Below are 10,360 nucleotides of genomic sequence, written 5' to 3'. Positions count from 1 at the left end.
GTATGACAAATGGAAGGGATGAGAGGGGGATAGCGCAACATAGATTAGCTGTGGATGACCATTACAGATTGTGGGATAAGTAATGATAGATGCAAGTCTAAAATGTACATGACTCATATTCATTTGGGTCTACTGTTTTTTATTCAAAGGTCGGCACGAAGCGCGTACAGCTTAAGCATGTACAAATCATTTTCTTTATGGGATTTGTTGCTTTGGAGAGTTTGGATGCCTTCCAATCGAAAATTCACAAAGAATCTGGTGATTTCCATGAAGAGTGGATCTAATGCATTTAAAATAATGGGACTTGAGGATGGGATTTTGAATGGGAAGATTCCTTTGTGCTAGGAAGTGAGCCAAGCGAGACTATCTGTTTTGGACTTAGTGTGAGATGGATTTGGAGATAAAATAATGTTGTGGTTTTGGGGTCAAAAAGGGAGCAGAGAAGGCCTGTTTCCCCATTCAGTTTTGGGGTATGGTCATTCTACGCTTCATCTTAAACTTAACATTTTAACATAAAACAGGCTTTGATCACAGTGCACATTGATGGGATTAAGACAGCTCATCAGTGAGATTTTATCACGCATGCTAATCTGAATGCACATGAACCTGGAAAATAAACAAGACCGAGGGGGAACAGCTTGATTTAGAAAATCGGAAACGATTTTTGACAGCACAAGTTTTTGGGATTTCTATTGTACCACCTTTCTCCCACATGTCTAGATTTCTCTCCGTACTATCAAGATTCAATAAATTTGATATAAAGATTCTTAAGAGTTTCTAAGATAATCAACAGTTTGCATTTTGCTAAACCTCAATCATTACTGTTAAATAAAAACTAAAGCTGTCTTCTGACAATCACACACATGACAATTATATTGACAAGTACCTCAACAATGTTTTCAATGATGGCAAATGCATAGAATCGGAGGGAACCCATATGGAAATACCCGCTGATTAATTAATATGTTTCATATTCCATCAAACATCAGGTTTAGGTCACATCCCATCATACAGAATATAAAGATCACACATCCCCTCTCTAGCAACAAATCCCGACACAACCCATCTGAAAACTTTCTAACTGAATCTTCCTATCTTGGTCACTTGCACAAAAATAAAAGAAAAGAAAAAAGAGACCTTCGTTAGCACCAGAAAATCAGTCCTAAAACTGGTGTATTAGTAAGATCACCATGATTCCTCACTCTTCGACAGGTAATGAATCTCCAGCTTCAAAATCACCAAAATCAAAACGTTAGTGAACCAATCAGCAATGGTGAAATCATGCGCAATCTGATCTGCATCAGAAAGTGCTCCACATATTGGAGAGTATGTAATGTAAATTTAGATCAGAGGCCAACTCAGGTGTAATTGTAATGGGACTGACTCTCTTGCCATTAGAAAATGATGTAAACATAGTTTGCCTCTTAGAATCAATAGTTAGCTATATGTAAAATTAGATAAGAGGCCAACTCAGGTGTAATTCATTGCAATTCGCTACATGTATCTGAATACATATCTTTATTAGCTTCATCAATTATTTGATATAAGATTCCCCTGGTCTCAATCACCACCAGCCCCACTCTTATAGTGCTCGAACTTAAACAAATCTAATCTATCAAACACCCTTCCTCGCCCTTCAAAATCCAATATGTCCCTTTACAAGTTTCTGAGCAAAAAAAAGAAAAAGAAGAAGAAGCTTTTGTTTATGTGCTCGCCAAAAATTAGCTCAATGGAACATTATTTAAAATTCTGAGAAGTATGTAGCTTGTTTGGACTCAAATTTCCAACATGTACGTAAAAGCAATAAGCTATTTTTAAGGAGAGAATCTATAAGAAATAGAACAACGATTGTAATAAAGAAGCTCACCAGAGTTGTCGTCAGGGTGAGCCTTATTATGGTTCTCCATGCACTTTAGAAGGAATTTGAAGGTCTCAGTCTCACATGGGATTGTGAGCCCGCCACTATGATCAAAGCCGAACTCCTCAACTTTTTCCAGCAACACTTTGAACAAGGAGTGGCTAAGATAGCTAGTTGGAATGATGAATCTCCGAAGCTCTGGCCCAACATAAACTGCCAAATAGCCTATCAATTACAGTGGTCAGTTTCTAAAAATTACAGGTTTTCAAACAGCTCTCCCAATAGTGATCTTGTGCTCCTAGTTTTTCGTCGATAAGGCGCCAGAAAAGAACAACCTCTAAATGTGACCTATACATTTATGGATCTATATAAATCCAAAATCGCCAAGACAACTTGTCAAATCTGTGTAAAACTCTAGCCAAGAGAGAGTACTTGCAGTCATTAGAGAGAAGAATGTAACGGAATGGTCTTTCACATCGAAAATTATCACTCTCTCGAAAAAACTCACAACAATGGATGTATAAAGTCAAGAAGATGAATTTGAAGTGGGAACCATGACCTATATATAACCCCCGAGTTCCAATTTTGTCCATCATAAAATAATAGATTTACATAGGTCTTTAATAGGTCTCTATACATGAATTGTGTAACACTCGGGTCCAATGTCCAGCTATTTTCAAAAAATTTCTATTTATATGTGCGAAAAGGTCACTTGAGTTTAAAAAAAAAAAAAAAATTAAATATAGACTACGAGCCTAAAATCTCTATTTTGGTAGTTTATGATTTTACCTTGAGTTTGATATTTAGTTTAAAAATCTTTTTATGGGCCGATATTTTTTTAAACTAGTTGAATTAGTTTTTTAGTTTGAGTCGAGGTCTAAAAATTCAAGAAAGAGTCTTTTTTATACATTTTTCCTACACTATCCAAACCGTGGGCCCAAATTATTGAAATGGACCCTATCTGACCACAGATAAGCCAAAACCATTCCGGTGTGAACCAACTATCAATATCTTTTTCCTCATGCATGCACTACATTCTCGTACCCTAGGTTTCCTTTCAGAGCCAATTGCACCGCATCCAGCAGCTATAGAGAAATAGCACCTTGGGCTCCTCTTTATTTACGGCTTCATCACATTCGCTTTTCACGGCATTCTTGATGCACGCCTCCTTCTTTCTCTAGGGTTTGTTTCCTAATGCCATTATATATAGATCCCTTGCATAGGTTACCTTCCTCCTTAAATAATAGGGTTGCCGCAGCCTACCTTGTTCACCACCCCACATAATCAGCAACCTCGGCTCCTCCATGTGCAACGTAAAACCAACATCACCAATGTGCCCTATGCTAAGCAAGAAGATGTTGTGCCTCCCGCCTATCCAAAAATCACACAAGACGATAGAGAGACAATATTTTAAGTGGTTCGGCAACTTGCCTACGTCCACTGAAGCGGAAAATCAATATTTTCAATATGTTTGTACAATCTTACAAACACTCATGAACAACCCTCTATCTCTCTTAAATGGCCTATGTTCTGGGTTTCCCCAGAACCTAAATTTCACCCAGCCCTCTGCCTTGATCTCTCACCGCAGTGAGGATGATTTAATCTTCACAAATCGTCTCCTTTTATAGGAGAAACCATGGGGGACAAATAGCCACACTTCTTGACCAAGTGAGCCTCCAATGGTGAGTGGTTGGGTGGCTGTAAATCCACAACCAATTCACACTTGGGCAATTCACACTTGGGGGGTTTTTCAACAATCACCCCCTCCACCCAAGTGTGCCATACTAGGATGCTACAAATGGCTGCATCCTTCAAACGATTGCACTCCTTCATTGGAATGCTTGTCAGCCATGAGAGATCCACTATCAAATGCATCTGCAGGTACGTCTTCAAATGGATGTCCTGATGCCTCTCCAAATGCATTTTCAAATGCATTAGCATCGTCTACACCCACGGAGCTTGCAATGGATTTTCTTCAGAGGAGATTTACAAGTGCTCAACTGCACCATCTCAACTCTCTAGGATTCTTCTTTTGCTCGAGTCCATGAGTCTGCACTCATGTACACTTTGAGCAAACTGAGTTTTGCTCGAGCCATAGTCGAGCAAACAATCTACCTGGTGCCTTTGCAGCTTTCAAACCAGGCTTCATAATCCTACAATCACACCAATCTCCAACTTGGAGACTGGTTCTCAACATGCCAAGCTCTATCTCCAGCATGATCCCTTATCATCTATGAAATTTTATAGCATATGTCTTCAAGTTAGAAGACTAACTAAAGTGATGCATAACTTTAGTTCATCACGTACAATACCCTTAATCAACACATCTGTATAGGACAACACATCTCCCACTGCACTGGGAATCAATGGTCTCGCACAGACCTTGACACATATCAGAGAACCTGTTGCTGAGGTCTCCATCTCTGATCTGGGTGATTAACCCCTCATCCTGCTGCTAACATATCCTGTCTTCAGTCGATGTGCCCATCTTGTGTGCAGTCTCTACTAACTTCGACTTGCATTATCTCCATTCTTGCAAGATTTTTCTCCATACCGTAGTTTACTACCTTCATTCAGCAGGATATAGTTTAAGGTAGTAACCACCATGGAGGTCTGATCGTCTTGGCAGTATGTGATCACCAACTTTAGGTGTAGATATCCTTGAAACATCTGACGTTTTGTTTCCATCTCTCACACCTGTACTTCATGTCGTGGTCTAGGGAGATTTCTTTAAATTTAGATGAGGAAAAGTAAAACTGAGTTCCTTTTACTTCCTCATCTAATTCACACGACCATTACCACGAGCCAAGACCAATGAATCATTCGTGACCTTCCATATCTTTTTGAGAAAACACTACTGAATGACTGCTGTGTTCAAGCTGTCTTTAACAGTATTGTGCACTACAAGAAATGCAACGCCATGTATTTCTTCAGTCACCATATTCACAGCATCATTCTCAATTTTCTCCTGATTTTAGCAGTCTCTTGTGGTCTGTCTTGCCACAAACTCGAGATCTTGTCAGAATTTCTTCTGCACACCTCCTCATCTAGGATAAGATCTCTTCAACTTTGTCTTCTTTGCAGAATTACTCATAGTCATTCTCATGACCTCCCAACTTTTTGACCGCAACACCAAATACTATTGGGCAACAATAGTACCTTCTACCTTTTCTGAAGTTGAACAATTTCTTCATCAGCACTTTGTTATTTGCAACTGACTTTTCAAAGAAAGCCACAATGAGATCCGATGCGGTTCTCCTCTTAATAACAATATGCTCCATGAATTGTATGACTGCCAAAACCTGCTGATATAACAAGGTAATCAGCATCGTCCAATGACCTAAAATTTGCTCCATCAAATTTCACGATCCCAACTGGCTTAAATCAGGCCCAAATGAACTGAGTCTATCTCGACTCCAACTGGCTACGATCAAGCCCAAAAACCAATGAGTCTGGCACGACTCCAACTGGCTGCGATCAAGCCCAAAACAAATGAGTCTGTCATGTCTCCAACTGGCTGCGATCAAGCCCTAAACACATGAGTCCATGATGACTCCAACTGGCTGCGATCAAGCCCAAAACAAATGAGTCCGTCACGACTCCAACTGGCTGCGATCAAGCCCTAAACACATGAGTCCATCATGACTCCAACTAGCTACGATCAAGCCCAAAACAAATGAGTCTGTCACGTCTCCAACTGGCTGCAATCAAGCCCCAAACAAATGAGTCCATCACGACTCCGACTGGCTACGATCAAGCCCACAACTGATCTGCAACTATGAACGGTTCAGATCGAAAGTACCGATGGTGAATCTCAACATTGCCACCGTACCGATGAGTCCAGAATGATCCAAATAGTTTGTCAACACTATTTGATCATTGCAATGGAACCCCAACTGGCTTGGATCTAGCCTAAAATGATCTGTAACACGTGGACGGTTCAGATTGAATGTACCGATGGTGAATCTTAACATTCCCACCGTACGGATGAGTCCGGAATGATCCAAATAGTTTCTCACCACTATTTGATCATCGCGACGACACTCCAACTGGCGTCGATCTAGGCCAAAATGATCTGCAACTCATGCACATTTCAGATCGAAAGTACCGATGGCAAAACTCAACATTCCCACCGTACCAATGATTCTGGAATGATCCAAATAGTTTGTCATCACTATTTGATCATCACAATTGAACTCCAACTGGCGTAGATCTAGCCCAAAATGATCTGCAACTCGTGGACGGTTCTGATCGAATATACCGATGGTGAATCATAACATTCCTACCGTACAGATGAGTCCGGAATGATCCAAATAATTTGTCAGCACTATTTGATCATCGTGACGGAACTCCAACTGGCATAGATCTAGCCCAAAATGATCTGCAACACGTGGACGGTTCAGATCGAATGTACCGATGGCGAATCACAACATTTCCACCGTACAGATGAGTCCGGAATGATCCAAATAGTTTATTAGCACTATTTGATCATCATAATGGAACTCCAACTGGCGTAGATCTAGGCCAAAATGATCTACAACACGTGGACGGTTCAGATCGAATATACCGATGGCGAATCACAACATTCCCACCATACAGATGAGTCCAGAATGATCCAAATAGTTTGTCAGCACTATTTGATCATCGCGACGGAACTCCAACTGGCGTAGATTTAGCCCAAAATGATCTCCAACACGTGGACGGTTCAGATCGAATGTACCGATAGCGAATCTCAACATTCCCACTGTACCGATGAGTCCGAAATGATCCAAATAGTTTGTCACCACTATTTGATCATCGTAATTGAACTCCAACTGGCGTTGATCTAGCCCAAAATGGATCTGAAAAATGGACGGTACTAATCTGTCTGGTGCGTGGGTTACACGCGCACAGTGCGAGTGGGCGGCAAGTGGGCGCGTGGATTACATGCGCTACAGCACTGTGTGCGCATGGGGGAGAGTGAGGCACGTGTAGAACACGCGCTGAACCTCTGTAGGGCGCATGGCGGCGTGAGGGCGCGTGTCTGTCCCGCGTCTTCCACCTCTGGCGTGCGTGGGGGTGCATGGGCGCGTAGAGCTCACTCGTCTTCTTCCTCTGACGCGTATGGGCTCCTCCGGCATTCGTTTTTTATGCCGTTTGCTGCAACGGATTCGTCTTGATGCGAGGAACATCACTGTGTGGTCAAAAGTTGATTTTGATCAACTTGATTTTTCTGGACAGTACGAAATCAAAGCTCTGATACCAATTGTTGTGCCTCCGACCTGTCCAAAAATCACACAAGACAATAAAGAGACAATATTTAAGTGGTTCGGCAACTTGCATACGTCCACTGAAGCAGAAAATCAATATTTTCAATATGTTTGTACAATCTTACAAACACTCATGAACAACCCTCTATCTCTCTCAAATGGCCTCTGTTTTGGGTATCTCCAAAACCCAAATTTCGCCCAACCCTCCACCTTGATCTCTCACCGCAGTGAGGATGATTTAATCTTCACAAATCATCTCCTTTTATAGGAGAAAGCATGGGGGACAAATAGCCACACTTCTTGACCAAGTGAGCCTCCAATGGTGAGTGGGTGGGTGAGTGGTTGGTGGATGGGGGTGGGTGGCTATAAATCCACAACCAATTCACACTTGGGCAATTCACACTTGGGCAATTTTCTAACAGAAGATCATAGTAATGTTTCCCCACCACAAGCCACCATCGTATCACGAGAAAACAGCCGCACAACCCCTCCCCCACATCTCCTTCTGCCACCTACCCGTGTACACCCCCCTCAGTCCATAGTAAAACAATGTGCTGCCAACACCATGACATTAGCTCACATCGATTTTCCTCAGCCATCCAACACCAAAAAGCATCAAAGTCAAAAACCAACCTTTGTGTGCCCTTTTTCAATCGACAACATTAACCGCTGATGACACACGCAAGAAAGTTCACGCTGCTACCAAGCCCTCTGGGCAAATGACCCTAAGCATCACCTCCCTCCTCCATGGAAACAACCCAGATGCACGACTCAATGCATGCACGCAGCCCCTATTTTCATGCACCAAAACAAAGCATATTTTCCTCCTAGCTTCCACCTTTGTTGCTGCCTCCAGTCTCGGTTTGGTGAAGCCTGGGACGTTGAACAATTCCACCACATCTCTGCCCGTCAATGCCGTAAGTTCCTTTTGGTTCCTCTCACTCTGTCTCCCTCTGTTTGCACTCTCTTTCTCTCTCATCTTCTCTCTCAGATGTCTCTCTCTCTCCCAGCCTCACAGCGCACGATTGTCGCCTAGCTCCTACATCCTCCACACACAACTGCCTCCTCCGCGCACAACCTGATCTACTCTCGATGACTTCAAGATTTTCATCCCGACACCACAAGGCTATATCCTCTATAAGCCTACTTTGTTACTCAATTGTTATGTTTTCAGTTTTTCCAAAGTGCATGAAAGTTTTTCTTCAATTACTAAAATGCCCTTAAGGCTTTTAAGTTTTGGTGTAGCCTTCCAAGTAGAACTTTCCAGTTTTTACATGGCCTATTTCCTTTTTATGTTAAACCCATACAAAACCTTGTGTTAAATAAATATTTTTATAAAGAAAGTAAAGGAGTTTTAAATTTATATTGTTGAGTAAGAAATTATTTTTTATAGTTTGAGTGTTTATTTTTTTTATGTTATTTTGTAACTAGGGACTCTTTGCAATAAAATCAGTATAATATTTTTTAAAGAGGGTTGGGCTTTGATTTCTTAAATAGACCGGTGTTTGAGTTAGTATTAGGTTAATTATATTAAGGGGATAATTAATGGTATTTTAGGGATTATGAGAATTTTAGGTTTTAAGGATTTAAAATAGGTTAATTTAGCATTTCAAGTTTAAATATTGAAATATGTGTTTGGGTAGAAATTTGCAACAATTACGTGACAATTGTTCAATTGGAGATTTATTCAAGTTATATGATTCTCTATAGGTGATGCTTGATTATTTGTTGAGCACTGTTGTGAGGAATTTTTTTTAAAAGACTAAGAAGTTCATATAAGTGGGGTTCCTATGCTAGACTTTACATAAAAAGAAAAATGAAATGAGGTTGACTTTTAAAATATGCATCTCTTGGTTTTTTTGAAAAGAAATATGGAAAACAACATCAGTTATTTGTTCGACATCATTCATAAACTCTGATGAAAAAGAAAGTATTTTTTGTCATTACTAGTGTAGACATGAGCTTATTTTCTAGCATCTTGTTCTAAACTATGCAAAAGAGAGCGAATATGAAATTTTGTGCATAAATTATACTTTTGTGATTTGATTCTGTTATGTTATGAACTCTGATATGATATGATGTGATTTCAGAAAACTTTTGGCATGACATTCTGAATCGAGATGTGGTTTGTGGATGGTGATCTGTTTGACCTACCACAGGTGCTAATAGTGGTTTCTATTTGGGTTGGTACCAGCTGTTCTGTTTCTGGTGCGCTCTCTTTGGAAACAAAGTGGTTTTGTAGTGGTCTTTACTGTGTGCACACTCGGGACTCCGGGAATAATAAAGGGAAGATTCACATTCTGTTTCTACTCAACTAGCTACCGAGATTTGCACAACCCTACCACGGGGGTTAAAAATGGTCTCTGATGTGATATGATGTTCTGGTATAATGGTGGTCAATTATGCTATGCCAGAGGAACTTTGAATAAGAATATTTTCTAAAACTTTTGCTTTGATATTTTTGATAACATGTTCTGATTTTACATTCTGAAAATAAAAATATTTTAATCTTCATTATGAACTCTGTAAATGCTCATATTTACATACTAGTATATGTTCTTTGCATACTGAGTTGTTGATAACTCACCCTTTATCTCCATAACATTTTTCAGATGATGTTGAATAGTTCAGCTAAGGATCAAGATTTTGGAGTATGGGTGAAATGATTATTTAAGCACAATGGATTACTCATAGAAGATTTATGAGAATTTACAGATTTTATTAAGAGATTTTGTATTATTTTGATGATTTTATATTTTGGAATCTGTAAATATCTTAATGAAATGTGAGTTTTAAGTTACAAAAAGTAACTCTCCAACCCCTGCGAGACCTTGGTGTTACAAATTGGGCCCGTACCTCTTTAATACTAATGATCTGACCAGAATCATTGGCTTCTAGAGATGTGTCAATGGCCTAGTTATGTCATTTTATTGATCACTTGGGCCTTATAGACATTATCCAAACCTTATGTTTGGAAATTATACAACATACGATTCATAATCTATATAGGTCCATTAATCTAAATAATTCTAACAATCTCCCATTTGAACCACATAGATTTCTATAAAAAATCAAACATTGTAAACTTTATGAGCTCAAACTATAATTACCAAACTTTATGGATATCATCTCGAAACAATCTAGTTCATTGAATAATATCAGTATGGGATCATGGTTGTCATTGTCACCTTGATCGTGACAAGACCCATCCATGGTCACAAACACCAATATCATTAACAACATGGATCAAGTA

At 39.8% G+C, this 10,360-nt stretch overlaps 1 long non-coding RNA gene across 1 annotated transcript; it reads right to left on the bottom strand.

The window, feature by feature from the left end:
• Nucleotides 1-894: 894 nt before the first annotated feature.
• LOC122305677 lies at nucleotides 895-2,357 on the bottom strand. Its single transcript, XR_006241202.1, has 2 exons — nucleotides 1,868-2,357; nucleotides 895-1,227 (listed from the first exon to the last, which is right to left on the bottom strand). It is a non-coding gene; the product is annotated as an uncharacterized LOC122305677 (long non-coding RNA).
• Nucleotides 2,358-10,360: the final 8,003 nt, after the last annotated feature.

The sequence above is a fragment of the Carya illinoinensis genome, chromosome 3, assembly GCF_018687715.1.
Source record: "Carya illinoinensis cultivar Pawnee chromosome 3, C.illinoinensisPawnee_v1, whole genome shotgun sequence".
Classification (NCBI taxonomy): Eukaryota; Viridiplantae; Streptophyta; class Magnoliopsida; order Fagales; family Juglandaceae; genus Carya; species Carya illinoinensis.
The sequence above is the reverse complement of the archived record's forward strand: the minus strand, read 5'-3'. Positions and strand labels throughout refer to the sequence as shown.